Source organism: Pleurodeles waltl, chromosome 5, assembly GCF_031143425.1.
Source record: "Pleurodeles waltl isolate 20211129_DDA chromosome 5, aPleWal1.hap1.20221129, whole genome shotgun sequence".
Lineage (NCBI taxonomy): Eukaryota > Metazoa > Chordata > Amphibia > Caudata > Salamandridae > Pleurodeles > Pleurodeles waltl.
In genome coordinates this window covers 218,268,215-218,288,694 of record NC_090444.1, presented here as the reverse complement: position 1 = coordinate 218,288,694, position 20,480 = coordinate 218,268,215, and the positions used below count along the sequence as shown (strand labels likewise).

Sequence of the window (20,480 nt, the reverse complement as noted above, 5' to 3'; positions counted from 1 at the left end):
GTTGGTGTGTCTGCATGTGTGTGATGCTTGCGTGAGTGCCTGTGGGAGGTGTGGTGCTTATGTTTGCCAGAGCTTCCCTTGTGTGTTGACGTGTGTGCATGCTGGTCTGAAGGTGTGCTTGGGATAGGCTGAGGTAGATGGGATTGGGTCTGGGTGGAGGAAGTTGGAGGGGGGAGTCTAGAGACAGGGACAATGGCTGCCATCAGTGCTGAGGCCAGAGTCTGAAAAAGCTCGCTGAAGGGCCGCCTGACCAGAATGAATACCCTCCAGGAATGCATTTGTTTGTTGCAACTGCCTTTCTACACCCTGGATGGCATTCAGAATGGTAGACTGCCCAACAGTGAGGGAGCTGAGGAGGCCAATGGCCTCCTCACTGAGGGCAGCACGGGTGACTGGGACAGGGCCTGAGGTGCCTGGGGCTAAGGTGATGCCCACACTCCCGGGTGAGCGGGCACGGGACAAAGGCTGAGGGGCTGCTGGGAGTGCGGTGCTGGTAGTGGGGGTGGCGGCTGTACCTGTAGATGGGGGGGCACAGATGTTGCCGCCACCACAAGGGAGCTCTCATCAGAGGACGAGTCTGTGTCGCTGGTGTCAGCTCCTGTCCCTGCCGTGGAGCTCCCCTCGCCCTCCGTCCCACTGGTGAAGTCCGAGTCCGTAGTGTGGCCCTCCATGGCCATGTGGGATGCAGCCCCCTCGAGCTCCGGTGCCACTGCTCCTCCGCCTGATGATGCTAATGCAGAGAAGAGAGAGACCACAAAAAGGGGGGGGACGACAGAAGAAAGACATGTTGAGTGCATGCATTACCGCTACCGTTGGCGGACACGACAGACACAGAAGCCCCCTACACTACGCCATGCTCTTGGGCTCCACTGTTCAATCCCTGGGAAATGGCCTACTAGACTATGCACGACATCTGCACACATGGATGACACAGGGGCATGACTAGGTGTACTTGGCACTCTAAAGGGGTGGGGTGCCACATGGCCTGCCTTACGGAGGGACCTTGCCTACTAATCTCGCCCTGACCTAGGGAAACCCACAGCCCACCTCCCCCACCCAGACCCCTCCACTGCACGCAAAATCAGCAGGATGAGAGTGTACTCACCCCCTTGTGGCTGCTGTGATGCCCTCAAGCGCCCATCCAACTCCTGGTACGCCACCGCCAGGATCCTGAACTTCAGGGGGGTCATGGTGTGACAGGCACTCCTCCCACGTTGGGAGGCCATCCTCAGCTGAGCCTCCGCTGTCTTCTTGGTCCAGCGGCGAATGTCCTCCTATCTTTTCCGGCAGTGGGTGCACCGTCTGTGGTAGACCCCCAGGGTCCGGACATCCTTGGTGATGGCACACCAAATATCTTTTTTCTGGTGGGCGCTGACCTACATGAATTGTACAGCGGGAAGAGAAACTTATTACCAACTGCACCGTCACAGTCATTGGCCCCCATCCCTACCCTTGCCATGTGGCGCATGCACTCACCGTCGTTTCATGCACGCCTCAGTCTCCCCCCCCTTCTTACATCCACCCCACTCCACGCAGGCATAGCCCATACAGCATGCTCCCAGTGTACTTACCTGTTTGTCTGGAGGACCGTAGAGTAGCGTCCACAAGTTTCTCCAACTCCTCCGATGTGAAGGCAGGGGCCCTTTCCCCAGACACTCGAGCCATTGTCTCTTCCAGACCGAGGTCACAGCAGCACTTGCAGTGTAGGTCCTCTCCTGTCGAAGATCAGGTATCGAGTGATTGAACAGATAGAAAATGGCAGTCACGTCCGAGGCGGTGCGTATCGTCACCACCGGCGTACATCGTCATTGGCTCCTGGGACCCATAGGGTCCAATGTTAACCAATGCAGCATTGCGCCGCAGTCTTTGACCGCCTACTGCGACGGTGTACAACGTCAGCGCAGTTACCTCACATCCCATTGTCCCACTTTAGAGGTCAGGCAGCCGCCATTTCAGGGGCCCACATGGCTTCATTTTTAACTGTGTTACACATACCTAGGCCTAGATTCAACACACATACAGGCCACTTTTTGGATTATGATTCATGTTCTCTGTAAGTTGTGGGTACGTACCTCTGAGTTGGTTGACTCTGTGCTCGCTGTTGTCCTTCATAGGCACCGTCCGCTGGGACATGTGAGGAGATGGCGGCATCCTCCGGTGTACCGGCCGCTGGTGGACCTGTCGACAATGGAGGAAAGACATGTGATCATCACATATAGGCTTGACCGTGCCACAATCCAGGAACTGTGTACCCAGCTGGAGCCAGACCTGATGTCAGCTATCCGCCATCCCACAGGAATCCCCCCTCAAGTGCTCAGTGCTCCATTTCCTTGCAAGTGGGTCATTTCAAACAACAGTGGCCATTGCATCAGGGATGTCTCAGCCTATGTTTTCCAACGTATTGTCCAGAGTGTTGTCTGCCCTGCTGAAACACATGCGGAGCTACATCCAGAGTGTTGTCTGCCCTGCTGAAACACATGCGGAGCTACATCGTTTTCCCTCAGGTTGAGGATTTGCCTACAGTGAAAGGTGATTTCTATGCCCTGGGACATATCCCCAACATCATAGGTGCCATTGATGGGACCCATGTGGTTTTGGTTCCCCCCGCAGGAGGGAACAGGTGTACAGAAACCGGAAGAGTTATCATTCGATGAATGTACAGATGGTATGTTTGGCAGACCAGTACATCTCCCATGTTAATGCCAAGTTCCCTGGCTCAGTGCATGACGCTTACATCCTGCGGAATAGCAGCATCCCTTATGTGATGGGTCAACTCCAGAGGCACCGTGTGTGGCTATTAGGGGAGCACCTGGAAGCAAAGACACCTGGAAGCAAGACAGTGGGAATGGTTGTCTGGGTCTGGTAGTGTGTGTCTAACAGTTGTCCCTCACCATTTGCAGGTGACTCTGGTTACCCCAACCTGTCATGGATACTGACCCCAGTGAGGAATCCCAGGACAAGGGCAGAGGAACGCCACAATGAGGCCCATGGGCGAACACAGCGGATAATCGAGCGGACCTTCGGCCTCCTGAAGGCCAGGTTCAGGTGCCTCCATATGACAGGTGGATACCTATTCTACTCACCAAAGAAGGTGTGCCAGATCATCGTGGCCTGCTGCATGCTTCACAACTTAGCTTTGCGACAACAGGTGCCTTTTCTGCAGGAGGATGGTCCAGAGTACAGTGTTGTTGCAGCTGTGGAGCCTGTGGACAGTGAAGACGAGGAAGCAGAAGAAGAAGACCTGGACAACAGGGACTCAGTGATCCTGCAATATTTCCAGTGAGACACAGGTAAGAATACAAAACCTGCCTACTACATGTACTTTAACACTATTACCTCTCTACTGTCTGTCGTTTTCACCCAGTGTATGGCCACTGAGTTGTCACTTTCCCTTACGATTTCACAGATGTGGGTCCCACTGTGTGACATCTGCTTTGATTCCTCATGGACTAGAGCTGTGTGACATAGGTATGTTGCCATTACAATTGAAAGAGCTTTTTGCCACAGTACTTGATAATACACTATTCCGAAATCACAGACTGACTCCAGATTGTTTTGTGCTTCAAGGGTGTTTATTTTAGTGCTCAATATTGGAGGGGGTTGCAAAATGGTGAGGGGTGATGGTGGAGGAATGTCCATGGCAGAGTCCAGTCTATTAGTCTCACAGATGCATTGCCCAAATGGGCATAGGAAGTGGAGCTGGGGCAGTTTAAGGATGGACAGGGTGACAAAGTGGGACAGAAGGATGACATTCAGGGTGGTCTCATTTCTTGGCGGGGGTCTTGGCATCGTTCTCTGTCTTTGTCCTGGATCTCAGGACCGTTTGCGGGGTGGTTCTCCCTCTGCAGGGGGTGGGGTGCTGGTGTGGTGGTCCTGTGGCGGTGCCGCCTGTCCACTAGCGCCAGCGGAGGTGGTGGGAAGTTCATCATCCAGGCTAGTGTCAGGGGCCCCTTGTTGTGCCACAGCGTCCCTCCTGGTGTTGAGTACTTCCTTCAGCACCCCTACAATGGTGCCCAGGGTGGAATTGATGGCTCTGAGTTCCTCCCTGAAGCCCAAATACTGTTCCTCCTGCAGGCGCTGGGTCTCCTGAAACTTGGCCAGTACCGTTGCCATCGTCTCCTGGGAGTGGTGGTAGGCTCCCATGATGTTGGAGAGGGCCTCATGGAGAGTGGGTTCCCTTGGCCTGTCCTCCCCCTGTCGCACAGCAGCCCTCCCAGTTCCCCTGTGTTCCTGGGTCTCCATCCCCTGAACTGTGTGCCCACTGCCACTGCCCCCAGGTCCCTGTTGTTGTTGTGGTGGTGGGTTATCCTGGGTTCCCTGTAGTGGTGGACACACTGCTGATTGACGTGTCCTGGGGACAGAGTTACGGGCCCGCTGGGTGGGTGCTGTGCTGGTGTTTCCAGAGGGGTTAAGCTCTGTAGTGGCCTGTGACTGTGTGATGGAAACTGACTGTCCTGAGGTCCCCAATGGGCCGGGCTGGCCATCTAGATCCAGTTGGACAGAGCTGCTGTCATCACTGTGGGCCTCTTCTATTGGTGGTGTGGACATGTGTGGACCCTCCTGTCCGGTGACGTTTGGTTGGGGTCCTGCAGGGCTATAAAAGGATGTTTATTACATCTGTGTGTGCCATGGTGTGCAATGGGTGGGTGACCGTGTACCCCAGTGCTTGCATTCCTGTGTGGGACCTTGTGTGATGGTGGTTTAGGGGGGTGTATGGGTTTGTGCAGTGGGCATGCTTTGGTGATGGGTGTCCATGCTTTGGTGTTGCATGCAGGGCTGGTTGTTGGGATGTGTGGTTTGTGATGTTGGGACATTTGTGAGGAGTAGGAGTGATGGGGGTGAGGGTGAGGGTGGGGGTATGTGATAGCATGCAGGTAGGGTGGGGGATGTAATAGTTAAGATTTGACTTACCAGAGTCCATTCCTCCTGCTACTCCTGCGAGGCCCTCAGGATGCAAAATCGCCAAGACCTGCTCCTCCCATGTTGCTAGTTGTGGGGGTCCACTGCCAGTCCGCTAAACCGCAAGGTGGTGTCTTGAGACCACGGAACGCACCTTCCCCGTAGGTCGTTCCACCTCTTCCTGATGTCATCCCAATTTCTTGGGTGCTTTCCCACTGCGTTGACCCTGTCCACTATTCTTCGTCATAGCTCCATCTTCTTTGCAATGGAGGTGTGCTGCACCTGTGATCCGAATAGCTGTGGCTTTACCCGGACAATTTCCTCCACCATGACCCTGAGCTCATCCTCCGAGAACCTGGGGTGTCTTTGCCCTGCCATGGGGTGGTGTGGGTGATCTGTGGGATGGTGTGTGGTGATAAGTGTGCTGATATGCAGTGGGGTGTAGTGTGCGGTGCGTGGAAGTTATGTGGGGGATGATGTTGTGTGCCTGTGGATGCTAGTATTGTTGATGGTGGTGTCTCTCTCTGTGCTTCTTTCTCAATTGTGGTCGTAGGGGGTTGTGGGTGATGTGGGTGGGTGTTTTATATTGTATTGGGTGTGTGGTGTGTGTATGTGTATCAGGTGTGTGTATTTTGAATTGTCCAATGTGGTAGTGTTTTGTAAATGTGTGTGTATTTTGAGCGCGGCGGTGTGTACCACCAATGGAATACCGCGGTTGAAAGACAGCAGCGTGGATTCGTGTGTCGTGATAGTGTGGGCGTATTTCTGTTGGCGTGACGGTGGAGGTTTTGTTTTCGCCAGTTTATCACTGACCTTTGGTGTGGCAGACTTGTGTTGGTGTCTGAATATTGGCAGATTCCGTGCTGTGGGTCATAATGGCTGTGGCGGATTTCCGCAGGCGCGCAGGTGTGTTGGCGGTCTTCTGCACAGCGGTAAGCGGCTTTTACCGCCAATGTTGTAATGACCCCCATAGTAATTTTACTTACTATACTTTAATCCAACCACCACCATGCACAGGCTTTGCCCGTGTGTGGCGATGGTTGGCCACGGGACCTGGCCTAAGGCCAACCCACTACAAGCACCCAACCTTGTTCCGTGCACGTCCTTCGGGTTGCCCACACGCCCTGTCCTGCAGCCAGTTCCTGTGGCCAACCCCCCTAACCATTTGGCCCTGTGGGGAGGGAGCTGGCCACAGCCTGTCTCCCTGGGTGTGAGAATAGGTGTAAGAGGGTGTTTCTGGGGGTGAGAGTGCCTGTGAAAATCTATGTCTGGTATGAGAGTGCATGCATCATTGTCTTAGTGGGTGCATGAGTGTCCGCACAGGTCTGTGAGTAGGTGCATGAGGGTTTCAGTGGGTGTGTTAGTGGGTGTGTGAGTCTGAGTGAGTCTATGACTGGGTGCGTGAGTGTCTGAGTGGGTCTGTGAGTGGGTGCGTGAGGTCTAAGTAGGGCTCTGAGTGGGTGTATGAGTGTCTGTGAGTGGGTGTATGAGTGAGTGGGTCAGTGAGTGGGTGCATAATGGTCTGAGTAGGTGTGTGAGTGGGAGAAAGAGATTGAAGGAGAGAGAGAGAAAGAGAGTGATAGGGAAAGAGACAGAGACAGAGACAGAGTTTTTTAGGCTTCGATGTATGATATACTTAGAATTGTATATTTCTGCACAAATTGAAAATAAAAATGTATTTCTCAATTTAAAATAGTAAGATCACCTTTCAGTATGAGCATTAAACATTTACAGTTGAAAAGAAATTAAAGGAGGGAAAAGACTACAGCTGGAGTCGAACCCTGAACTCTAATAGTGAATGTCTGTCACCTTCAACGTTATTCTACAGGTTTTTTTTTTTAGCTATTTTCTTTGCCCTTTATGGGCTATCTGGGACTGCAGGGGAAGCCTCAAGGCCTCTTCCCGTGGTTCCACCCCATTAAAAAAAAAAATTGGGGGTGTCTCTTTACGGGCTCTCTGGGACCACTCGGGTAGCTTCAAGGCCTCCCCAGCGGTCCCATTGCTTTAGCAATCGAGAAGCTGGCTGCTGAAGCAATGTTTTCATCTGTCTTCCCTGCACGCATCTCTGCATGCAGGGAAGACAGATGAAAACTCCGCTTTCTGACAGCAGGACCTGTCAGTCAGGTCGCACTGTCAGAAAGCAGGCTTGTTTGCTATGACGTGACTGTAGCTCTCACAGCTGAAACCAAGCCACAGCAAACAGCTATGTCCTGGGGTGGGCACCCTGCGACATAGCTGGAGCCACCCTGGGGAGTGGCAGTCCTCAGGGCCATCAATCACTCCTAAAGGGGGGCCATGCAGCTCCCCTCCAGCGTGGATGAAGCCCCGGGGAGGTGGTGGTCCCTAGAGTCTGGGGATCCGAAACAGACCCCCTTCATTCTTTTTATTATATCTCCGCACATAATATTTGTATACAGCCAAGGGAAGATGGTGGTCCTGATGGTAGCAGGGGGCACGCGGCCCCTTCGCATATTCTTTCTATACAACACGGGGAGCTGGTGGTCTCTGGAGCAGCAGGGGATGGGCACCCCCCCACCACACACATATTAGTTATAAGCCCCAGGGAGGTGGCGGTCCCTGGGGCAGCAGAAGGGAGCCAGGCACCCCCCACATTAAAATCTAAGTGCCCCCAGGACTTGGCCCACCCAAGGGCTTCTCAGTAATGAAGCACCAGAGCCTGCACTTTTTTTTTTTATGTTGCCACAGATTTGTGACCCTGTCGCGATTCTGCAGCAGAAATTTAAAAAAAATGCTTTTTAGCTCTGGGGAGGGTCCCTCTGGGACCTCAGCACCAGATCTAAGGGGTCAGGGTGAGTCTACCCTAGCCCCTTTTTTTTTTTATGTTTTTTCCGGGACTCGGCTGAAACCGAGTCCCAACATGGCTGACAACACTTGTGGTGTTGAAGTGTTGTTGGCCAATCAGATCTCAGCATGTGACCAGGAGGGGTCACAAATCCTTCTTGTCCCTATAAATACAGATTTAATTTTCTTTTAATTTCTCTAAAACTACTGAGCAGATTTACACCAAATAACAAAAAGGCATCTTTCTGGACCAAGAGCTACCTTTCCGCCGAATGTGGTGTAATTCCGTCCAGTGGTTTAGGCGCTATCATTGTTCAAAATCCCTATAGAAAAATGAATGGGGACAACGTGTTTTGGGACCCCCCTTTTCCTTGACGGATCACCCTGAAATTTTCCAGACAGAATCTTAAGTGACGTCTGTTGTTTTCTGGGAAATTTTGTGACGATTCATTAAACGGCAGCAGTTATTAGCCAAACAAAAAAAATATTTTTTTATAGAAACTGCGTCCTAACTATAACTACCTAGTAGCGATTGCCACTAGGTAATAAACACACATATATATATATATATATATATATATATATATATATATATATATATGTGTGTGTGTGTGTGTGTGTGTGTGTGTGTATATATATACCAGTCCCAGGATGCTTGTTTCCGGTCCAGGGAGGACCTGGCTTGGCAGTTCGGGCTGGACTGTTCCCATGAGGAACAGGGTCAAGACTGATTTGCACATGGCTGGGTCCAAACTGGGGTGGCATGGTGAGCAAAAGAATGATGGATTAAACCCAGATCTGTGACTGGGGGTGAGTGTTTGCATTGTCAGGACTCCGTCCATCATCCTTTTGTGTTGCTAAAGTTGCCCTATGTGGGAAAGGTATGCCCAGACCTGGGTCCCTTGCTCACTGTGCCACTGGAATCAAGCTAGCCTGGCTGATGAGGGGTGAAATCCCGAAACTGGTCCCAGGATGCTTGTTTCCGGTCCAGGGAGGACCTGGCCAGGCAGTTCGGGCCGGACTGTTCCCATGAGGAACAGGGTCAAGACTGATTTGCATATGGCTGGGTCCAAACTGGGGTGGCATGGTGAGCAAAAGAACCATGGATTAAACCCAGATCTGTGACTGGGGTGAGTGTTTGCATTGTCAGCACTCCGTCCATCATCCTTTTGTGTTGTTAAAACTGCCCTATGTGGGAAAGGTATGCCCAGACCTGGGTCCCTTGCTCACTGTGCCACTGGAATCAAGCTAGCCTGGCTGATGAGGGGTGAAACCCCGAAACTGGTCCCAGGATGCTTGTTTCCAGTCCAGGGAGGGCCTGGCAGTTCTGGCCGGACTGTTCCCATGAGGAACAGGGTCAAGACTGATTTGCATATGGCTGGGTCCAAACTGGGGTGGCATGGTGAGCAAAAGAACCATGGATTAAACCCAGATCTGTGACTGGGGGTGAGTGTTTGCATTGTCAGCACTCCGTCCATCATCCTTTTGTGTTGCTAAAGTTGTGTATATATATATATACACACACATACGTTTGCCCATATGTTTGGCCAGATCTCAAGAGGCATTTTGCTACACAGCGAGCAGTTGTGTCTTACTGTTGACACAGCAGTTGTGTCTTACTGTTGACACAACAGTTACTAATGTAACTGTGAGAATTGATTTTCCCAGACCCTACTGAACTTGCTGGACGGTATGTATGAAGTTAGGGTGACCAGATTTTTAAAACCAAGAACAGGGACATTTCTCAAAAAATGGAAGAAGGACTACAATTTTACTGCACCCGAGCGCACAGAGTGGCAGCGCTCATCATCACAGAATCAGAGCAGAGGCACTAAGAACATAAATACAATACAATTTTTAAAGCCATTATAATACCCATTAATTAAATTGCTTTCTAAGAACACCTGCTAACTAGCTCTTCTTTGGAAAACATTTTTTTTTTACCTCCCACCGTTATCAGGCGACCCTCTCTAAAAACCGGGACATGCGCTAAATTTCCCAAAATCTCCCGGGTCAGCTGATGAAAAACCGGGAGTGCCCCGCAAATCCGGGAAGCCTGATCACCCTATGCGAAGTGCATATGCACGGATTTCTGCTGTCCTGAAAGACTGTTTCCAAGCTGAGCATAATCAGATGCACCGCCTACTCCAGAGGCGCCTAAATTACCTGACTCTAAGATAAAGGAAAGGCGTGGCCTTGGCGCACCGGGGGTTTTCTTCAAACTCTACTGATAAAGCGCCGTGTCCATACAACTTTCAGACGTATTGGGTGACAGTCACCAAGGCACGTATCTACCTGTGGCGATTGAATCTGCTGGCACAGCAGCGTGCACGTGTTTTCTGTCAGTTTCTTGTCACTGGAGGTTATCAGCTGTTGGGCGGTGCCTGCGAGGGCCGGGGCGTTCCCTGTTATCTCGTGCAGGGCGCGTAAGTGTGGGTCAGGGACATCTTCTGTTGCCAACAGCATCTCTACCCAAAGGTTACTTTTTATCCGATAGTGTTTTCAAGCACAAGGGAAGCCTGTTATGTTTTAAACCTTTGTATTTGTGGCTATTTTGCTTGAAAAATACGATTTTGTATTTTAACACAGGCTGGATGGGGGTGCTGATTTTGCGGTAGTGTGCACACAAGTTTCAAATTTAAAGCATTTATGACACCGTCAGATTTAAGAGGAAAATTAGCTGGTTCATGGAACTTCTGTTGTGAAATCAGAAGAGTTATTCAATCAGTAATGATATCTGGGGCCTCATTTACGAGGCCCTTGTGCCACCAGAGAGTCACTCTAACGATGCTCCGGTGGCGCTGTGTCCTTTTCCATATTTCCACTTTTCGTGGCTTAACTCCGCCTTGTAAATATGGGCCGGCCCACGCAGTTTTCTGCGGCAAAGGGGCGTGCAATGGTGTTGTTGTGGGCGTACCCACGCGACACCCATTGCTTTCTGACGCTGCCCCAGATTTACGAGAAATTCTAAACCTGAGGCAGCATCAAAAACCAACGCCACCCCAGTGGCGCAATGTGGAGAAATACTTCTATTGCTCCTTGTTTTTGCTTTTTCTATGTATGCTGCAGAATGCAGCACACAAAGAAGGAGCAAATCTCCATTAATGATTGTTTATATGCAGGGAGGTGCCCCTTCCTGCACATAAACAATCACCCCTGCAATCAGGCATCTTTGCGCAAGGGTGCCTGCGTTGGCGCTAAACATCTTATTTTGCGCCGGTGCAGGGGTAAACACAGGGATGCGCTGTATTCTTGAAAATACAGCACATTCCTGCATTTGGAAATGACGCAGCTCGGCGCAGCAATATTGCTTGCGGCACCACGCTGCACTATTTCTTAATAAATGAGGCACCTAGATTCTAATATAGCGCTTTATGGCACATCTTTGTTGTTTCTATGGGGTATATTTACAAGAAAGCTGAGCATCAGTCCTGATGCGCGACTTTTCCTGCGCCACCCTGCCCCAGCTAACGACACCATGGTTGAACGGCACACCCTGGCAGTCATTAGGACAACAGCGTCAACATTTTTTACGCTATTGTGGCGCTTCGCTACACTAGCGCCAAAAATGTTGACGTTAGTGCAGCAAAGCACAGGTTAAAATGGGTTTAACCACTTCATTAAATGGGGTGCGTCATTTTAACGCCTGCTCTGAACAGGCATTTAAAATGACGGAAAAAATGGCACAGTGAAATGTTGTAAATTTCATTGCGTCGTTTTTTTTAGCCTCCCTGCATCGGAACACCCCCCTTGCATATATTATGCCTTGCGCAGGCATAATGTGGCGCAAGAGTTTACAAAGTGGCGTAATGCAAGCATTGCGCCACTTTGTAAATTACGGCACGGAAGAAGGGCCTCCTTAAAATGATGCTAGGACAGCGCAAGGTGGCACTCGGGTCTTGTAAATATGCCCCTAAGCCTGGTAGGTAGCGGGCATTGTCACTGTAGTTTTTAGGGCTCAAGTCGGAAGGATGATTTTTGGATTTGATCCTGTGACCCATCAGACTGCGAGTCCCTGGCCCCTGCACACTTCTTCAGCAGTGCTGGTCACTGCTCAGGGGGCTAATGCATCCGTTGCGAAGGTCTCTGTGGAACCTGAGAATCCCAGGTTTGACATCTGCGCGCGAGTGGCTTCTTTAATCATTCATTCACTGACTTTCACTAAAATCATTTTGTTCGAAGTACTCCCACAAACGTTAAAACCAAAAGAAAAGCAACTGCGGGGTACCAGCATCAACACAGAGCTCGATTTTATAAACGGTACAGAAAATTATTTGATGCCACGAAAAAAAAAGACCATCTACACATATGAAGTGCATCGGAAACTAGGAGTTATAAAGCTTGGAAACTCCACCCAGATGGGGCGTAAAGACAGTCAGTGGTCGGGAATGTTGAGACTCGGGTCGGGGGCTGCGAGGGCTCCATCTCCGACAGGCCCAACTCAGTCCCACCCTTCTGAAGGCGGCACACCCATGACCACTAGTTGTAATTATTGTGTAATAGCTACACCTGTTAAACACACAAACTCCACGGCTTAGAGCGGTGGAAGTGTAGTATGAAATACAAGAAAAGAGTTTTATAATTTAATGTTCATTTTATTAATGTATCGAGGCTACAATTGGAGGTGCCACGTTTCACCAACCTCATTTTTTCCTGAGTTGCTTAACTGGTAACTCTGGGAAAATTTTTGTTTTTACATATTCTCCCTGACTTTTGTTGCTCTTTTAGGAGCCTAGATTACAAGCATTGACAACGACGCCGAGGCGAAACGGTGCGTAAGAGACAAACTCGAGATAATATTGCGAGCAAGGCCCTAAACACGCCTACCTCTGTGTGCACAGGCCAACCGAGCCTGGTGACTACTGGACAAACATGATTATCCTTAAAGAAGATCCGGAAAGGAGCGAAGCGCGTTGGCTGGTCGAAAGGACACAAGGGTTTTATTGTCAAGAAGTCTTTCAAAGTATCGTGGAACGCAGCCAACATGCGTATAATGATTTTGTTATTAATAAAAAGTACAAAATAAAGCCTGGACTTTGGAGTAACAACCTGGACTGGGCATTACAGTCATTGGGAACTTGTCCCTTTATATTGTTTCTGCAGATATATGTGACCTTGTACGAATTCAGTACTTTTCCCTGCTTGGAAAAAGTGATTTGGGCTTTTCATGCTCATGATTATCAAAAGAGTCCAGTGGCAGCTGACTCAGGAGAAGGGCACCACGTGATCACACTGTGGTAAAACACAGGGGATAGGTACCCCATCCATTCCTGCCTTTGTACATTGGAGTTCAGCATATTTTAACTCTAGGCACTCGGGGATGGCTAAACACCCCCTAGTGCATATGCAAGGACTCGTAAATATAACACATCATTGGCTAATCACAATTGATATATCAGACACCTAGGTAAGGTCACAAAAGAGTGGCACAGAAATTTCACCGGTGGCATAAAAGTCAGGTGTCACAAGTGGGCTTCAGTGTGGACTTAGACGACCAGCACAAGTGACTCAAGCGCATGGAATCAAGATTGTCTATCCATTCTTGGCTGTTAGCAGCCCAAACAGCATTAAGCACATGTCACAATAAAATATTTTCACTTGTTTAAAAGCCTAGCTATAACATTATCTAAGTTGTTTGTAATTAGGGTCTCGGGCCCATGAGGCCTAGATGTCTATTGTGTGCAAGTGAGACATGGCAAACATGAGGCCGACATGCCTCTGCAGATTCACAGCTCAAAAGTGTAGATGGATGGTCCCCGAGCCCCCAGAATATCACTTCCTGAGAATGTTTTGCTTTAACGATGGAAAAAGTGCTACAAATGATGGAAGAGCTGCATGTCAGAACTTTCTTAGGCTAGTTTGAGGCCCCTCTACCTAGCACCAGAAAGTGAGTACCATAAGAAAACCTCTCATTCCAAAACCTTCAGACTAAAAGTTGAGTTGGAAGAAGAAAAGAAGGGAATGCCTACCGCTGGCTGCTTGGGAAGGGAGTGAGGCCTTGGATTCTGCCTTTTTTGCACCCAGTGCAGCTCTAGCATGAGATCAGCTGACGAGAGAGAGAAAGGGCAAAAACTAGCACCTTGGTGGAAGAACAAGCTGGATTAATACTTGTGGGGAGTCAGTGGTTGAGCCTGACTCACACACTACTATCTGCGCCCTGGCTCACTGGATGCTGGTCCAAGCTGTGTGGAAGCTTTGGGAGAGAAGAGGAAGATATGCAGCATCCTGAGCTCTTTGGATTTTCTGATTTCCGGCTGGCAGAGGCAAGGCTACCTAAAAGGACATGATCTCTTTGTTCTTCCTAATCTGGCATTTCTTGCCAAAGAAACACAGCTTCAGTGGGGCCTCTTGGAACAGGTATCCAGTCTTATGGAGCACTACCAGGCTTCAGCTTTCAGCCTTAGCCCCACGGGAGGATTTGAAGCTTCACAAAAGTGACACAGTCCGAATGATGAGACGGAGAGCTGGTGAAGGCAGCAAGGATAGCCCAGTGATGAGACGACAAGGACAATTACTGTTTTCCAGTTTAACATGCGCGGTGCTTTGGGCACTAACTCCTAAGCAGGAACCCAACATATCCGACCCAGCAGACAATATGAGCACAGAAGGAGTCAAGTGACCCAGATGGCAAAGGAATTTCAGCGGTTAATATTCCAGGTGGCCCTGCTCAGAGCTTTTAAACCCAAAACTTAGTGTCATTAGGATCCCAAATTCATTGTACCCACCTCGTAGAGACCCCGTCATCCATGGCATCCTTACCTCGCTGGAGGGTTTTGATTTCTACCTGACAGACTAAATTCGAAGGAAATGCTAGGCCCTAGCTGACCCGCACTCCATCTCTGCCAGCCTGGTAAGACGCCTATGATCTGGTCACCTACCACTCACAGACTTTGCCTTCCCATTGATTCCTATGGGCACTCTGCGACCCAAACATTTTGAAACCCATTATCACCTTAACCAATATTTAACCTTTTAGTGTTCTGTTCATTACATTTTCTTTATTTTTTTCTTAATTGGTTTAGGAATTTTATTGTTTCAATCCTTAACTTAAATATTGTTCATGTTGCTGTTAAAAGACTTTACACTCACTTCTTTGAGGGAAGCTTAAGATTTCTCTTTAAAATCTGTTTTTTATTACTTCTTAAGGTTTGGATTAGGTAACTCCCTGAAAGCTTAAATCTTAAACTCAATCATAATGCAATAAAGACCATTATTGAGTAGGTTGTTTGGTTATTGTTAGTTAAGGCAGTAACTTGCATTCCTCCGTCTACGAATAAAGAGAGCTCAGACATGATGACCCACATTTACTAAAATAAAATGTGACGCTGCTGTGCTGCGTTCTGTGAATGGGAATGAACGGGAGAGAGCGAAGCTATTAAGATGTAGCGCTGTTCTGCCTTCTCCCTGTGCTGCTGTACTTTTGACTGCTATGCGCCAGCACAGACACCCTTGCACCTTGATGTGAAGCTTTACTTTGGTTGATGTTTGCATTTCCTAATGATATCCAGCATCTTCAAACACTTAGTGAATGTTGAAAAGAAAAGTGATGTAGCTGAAAATCTGGATGTTTGCTTCTACCTCAGAATATTAGAGTGAGACCGGTGAGTGGATAATACACAGTTTCATACAAAAAAAGGCTTCCATGACAATAGATGTTCTGCTTTAGCACAAATTCACTGCCCTCACCAACCCAGTAGTGAGCAAAAAAAATCTGGTTGTGCCGAAGGGTTGTGGGTATGCAAATGCAAATGTCCTGTTAAGGCATTGTTTGCAACGTCACTCTTGAGTTCCCCACCCTCCCAGAGCCTTTCTATCCGAGCGTGATGCCAGTTAGGACCGTCACAACAAATCAATGATGTTGCATAGTATGTTTTAAAAAATAAGGCTTTTGGATAACTTATGTTTAAATTAAACTCTACATTTGAGTGGAAGTATCAACCAGGTTCCCTGGTCTATGGGTAGCATGCCATCATACAATCAAAACTGTAAAGAATAAAATGTAATAAAGATGTGTATCCTCACTTCTTAAAGTTTTCTTAAATTCCAGAGCATTATTATTTCATTAGTCAGGTCACAGAATAATTTTGATCAGCTGTTAAGTGACATGAGTGCTACTGCTAGTGAGAAATGTCTTGAGCTTCCTGTTTTATGAAACTGTGTGATGGATAATACACAGTGCTCAATTTGTAAATAAAAAGGTGCTGGTGCTCAAAGCCCTCCTCTTAAACACACAGGTGCTGCAATAAAATCTGCGAACACGGAATACTGAGGCAGCGTAATCCCGATGCCATCTCTGACCTCTTCAATCCATTTACAGCCACTCCCTGCCCCTTCAGCTCACACCTGCAGCTTTCTGCTTTCTCTCATTGTGACGCTTTTCGATGCCAAGGCCGGAATGCGCTTTATAAATACTAAATACAAATATGCTTTTTAATTTTTCTCTTCCTCCGTCTTTCCCAAACGTGTCTTTTGGTCGCAGCAAATGCTTGAGGCAGAAGACTAAGCGCCGGCCCTCAAAAACAAGTGCAGGTGCTCAGCACCGGAAACAACAAGCATAAGTTAAGCACTGATGATACATAAACTAACGGAGCAACTGTTTTACATACATGTATTCCATCTAAGTTTAAGCTTGCATAGTTTATATGCATGTATGATTGAGTTTAAACTTGCATAGTTCATCATCTCTTGTTTTGTATGACGAGGTGCAAATAACGCAGATTTTAGTATATGAAGGAGTTATGAAGCAAATTATGCATTGTGCTATAGTTTCAATGATTATTGAGTAGAGGAAGGCGGGGGTTGTTGAAAGCCACTCTTTATTGGGGGTTCTCATTTTCAATCCACAGTGTGAACTGCAGACACGACATACTCTTTCGGAAACCCCTAGGAGGTTGAGCCTCCTAAGACCGAGTTTATAAATTCAAAGTTACTATTAGTAATGTCCACCTGGTAGAGGGGATTTCCACCACTAGATCTCCCTATCGGAAAATATAGAGACATTTAATTAACTTTATTTTCCTTTTAATTAATTAGAATTATTTTAATATAAACATAAATGTAAAATAGTTTAAAATAATTAATATGAACGTGGAACTAACGAAAAAAGAAGTTACAACATATTGCCTCCTAAAATAAAATGTGTATTAAAATAACAATAATATCAGTATATTGATTTATTTTATAAATATTATATTTAATCAATAATTGGAAAATAAAATTACCCATCCACTGGGCTGGAGTACTCTTATGCCAATTTTGACACTATTAGGGCTGTAGTAAATCTAAAACTGTATGTTGTGAATTGCAGCGCTCTTGTTCTTTGAAATGTTTTGTATTAACGTGTCCTTTCCTAATCCTCTCCTTAAATTTCCATTAATTCACCCATTTTGAAGCAATTAGTCCCTATTTCCCCATCATTCTCCCTGGCCACGCCCACATTTACTACAGAAGCATACGCCAATGTACGTGAAGCTCTCACCCCAGCAGGGTGGCGATCTCCGTACAGAAAACATAGGGAAAGATGTACATCTCCACCGCAGGGTTGTACATTGCATTTTGTCGCATTAATAGTGCCCCTAGATAGAGAGTCAGTTTATGCGCTACAAAATGCAGCTTGTTGATCGACCCCGTAATGTCAATGTTGAGTCATCGTGTTTTGTGCCATCAAAAGACCGTTTGCTCAAATTACGCAAAATAGTCAAAATATTATGTGAAACCTATAACAGTAAGTGTCATACTATGAAAGGTCAGGGGTCATGCCTGGTGGAGGGCCTGGCGAGAAGAGTTACTGAAAAACATGCCTTTGGAAGAGAAGCGTTTTAAGGTCCGTTTTGAAGATCGGAAAGAGGGGGTGCTGCGAAGGGCTGGGGGTAGCGAGTTCCACCTTCTAGTGGCATTACCCGAGAAAGATTGCGCCATAGGTCTTTCCCTTTTGGGAGTTGGCGGTTCGAGCAGCAGATTTCCAGCATTTCGGGAAGGGCAAGAGCCACTTGATATTTTGAGTTTGTTTGCTAGGTAGTGAGCGGTGGAAGTGTGGGTGCCTTTGTGGTTGATACAAGCGGCCTCGTATATTGTCCTAGCTGCAGCGAAGAGTCGTCAGCATAGGTGAAATGCACAGCCGTTAACAAAGCGATCTGCTGCACACAACGGGTGGCTGCAGGTCTCTAAACAAAGTCCGTCCATGCAAGTCCCTTCCAGGTTAATCACCCTTTAATACAAATGACAGGATGGGTGACGTTAAAACACATCTTATCCCAGCGGATACATGATACATGATTTCGCCCTCGCCACTCAGCCTGTGCCCATCTCCTACCAGCCTAAGAGCTCAAAGTGGGCAACTTTCTACAGTCACCAGTCTACAACAACAATAAATCTCCTCTCTTCGGTCACACCACTAAGCGCCTCCCGCATCTGTACGCTTCTGGTTAAAACACCTTTACCACAACATACCTGCGCAGGAAGGAGCTTCAGCGTCACGCACAGAGAAAATGGACGAGCAATCCATCATTTTCCAAGCAGCGCAGCCGAGTTTCAAAGACTCACAAGTCATTGACCGATGTTGGAGCGCCCTCTGGCGCTTATAGTGAGTTCTATTAATTCTTTTTGTAACACGTATGTACTACTCCATTATATTTAAAATGTATCAGTATTGAATCGGTCTTTGCAGAGAGTTTGGTATGGTTATATTTTAGACTTTTCATAGCTACACACAACATCTAGATGCAAACATCAACACGTAACAGTGTCCAATATGAAGGTTTTAATATTGCTCATGGAAGTGTGTTTCCTGTGTATGCATTACAAAAAAAAGTTCTTATTTCAGTGCACGAGAGCCAGTGGTGATCAGAGGACACCTGTTTATTCTACTTGTTAAACGATCTATAATGCGATAAAACATTCCTTTCTTTACATAATAAAGATTTTACAAGTCACTGAGGAGTTCCTGCAACTTAGAGAGACACGTGACACCTTCATAAAGTAATTGAACTTCGAGTTCTGATATCTTTATTAATCTAAAGTTAGGGTGTATGATATACCTTATGACATGTGGGGCTTTTCCCTTTTTGGGGTCAAGCGCAGAGCGCTCTGTCCCTGGTGTTCTCTCTGTGGGCTTTTAACCATGCCCATGTCAAGCCCATCAGATTGGTTGGTTTGTGGGTTTGCCTTTTAAAATTCGCTTGATTTCATTGGTGAAAGCCATGCATACGTCATGCCTTTTCCAGGGTTTAGCCCTCCTCGAGTGCACTGGTCAACTACTGAAAACATATGCGGCTCCATGGTTTCCGTATGGTTTCTGGACTACTTTTTTCTTTCTTTCGTAGGCAGTGCGATCTCGCTGGGCACTAGTCGATTGCTTTGCATGACATCAACCCTGTTACATGGATATTTGCACTTTTGACAGTTATATGGATAATTGCACTTTTACAGGTTACGTTGATAATTGGACTTTTGCCGATACGTTTCATTGTGAGCGAAGTTCTGTTTCCTTTTGTGTCTGCCTTGCGCTCATGGCGGTCGTCTGCTCTCTTATGTGAAACTTGTTTTACTTTTCATTTTCACTTTATGTGGCAAGAAAAGTCTGGTTAGGAGTGTACAACGCTAATAGCTGTAACTAGAGCAAACGCGAGACCCATTGCATTGCAAATTCTTGTTAAATACTATGCCCATATTTATACTTCTGTTTAGCCGAATTTGTGTCATTTTTTTAATGCAAATTTGGCGCAAACCTAACTCCATATTTATATTTTGATGTGAAACACGTATAACGTCAAACTATAGGAGTTTGCACCATTTTTGGATCCGTGCACCTACCTTGTGTTAATGAGATGCAAGGTAGGTGCTCCCATCCAAAAAAAATTGCTATCCTCATTGCCCCATATTTATCCCCCGTGCTAAAATGACGCACGGTGGGAGGAGGGGCTAAATAATGGTGTTAAGCTTGCTTTGCACCATTATTTAATGTCTGGGTCAGACCAGGTGTTAGAGGACCTGTGGACCCATTGCCATGGTTAAGCACAATGGATGGATCCACAGGTGCCCTCCCCAAGCGCCAGGAACACCCCCACCAGAGGGTCACCAGTGGATGGGGCAACCCATCCCGGGTAAGCCCAGGTAAGTATTTATTTTTTTGTCATAGGGGACCCTAACTTGGGGCCCCCTGCATGGCACAGGGTGCAAAGGCCATGCCCAGGGGACACTTGTCCCCTGTGCTGTCCATTGGGGTGATTGCCATGACTACTGTCTTTCCTAAGACAGGAGTCATGTTTTTGGTGGGTGTGCGAGCGGGAGGCATATTTTTGGTGGTTGTGCGCCAAAAAATGGCGCTAGTCTGGTTAGAAGCATTTTCTTTTGCCTCTAACCAGGCTAGCGTAATTTTCTGAAGCACAACCCCCTCCTTCCCTACCACCACCCCAACCCCACCCAGCTAGCGTCTTCTTCTAGGACACCAGCCCAAGTTTAGCGCCAGCTTGGGCCATTCAATAAATACGGTGCCCGGCTGGCATTGTTAATTGACGCAAGCTGATGCAAAACTGCATTAGCGCAGTTTTGCGGCAAAAAGAATAAATATGGGCCTGTATTTTTCCTAATCTTTACCAAAATTCTTAAATTTATAAACATATTTTTTTTGCCTTGTGTGCATCAGAAAAAAAACACTGACAAACTGTAGGGCTCTGAGGACCAAGCCCCAGTCTTATGTCAGCTTGGGGCTCATGAAAGTGCTCCCCAGCCTGGGTCGGTATGGAAAAAGAGGATTCCTTCTTTTCACCTCCTCAGTATAG

The 20,480-nt window shown here is 47.6% G+C and overlaps 1 long non-coding RNA gene across 2 annotated transcripts in view; it reads right to left on the bottom strand.

Annotated features, from left to right (window-relative positions):
• LOC138297236 (uncharacterized) overlaps window positions 1-18,220 on the bottom strand; it is a 51,708-nt gene extending 33,488 nt beyond the window's left edge. Inside the window, exon 1 of one of the 2 annotated variants that reach the window (XR_011203956.1) lies at window positions 18,151-18,220. This is a non-coding gene — a long non-coding RNA (uncharacterized lncRNA). The remainder of the gene's footprint in view (window positions 1-18,150) is intronic. The other variant, XR_011203955.1, reaches the window with a different exon arrangement.
• Between the last annotated feature and the right edge of the window lie 2,260 nt (window positions 18,221-20,480).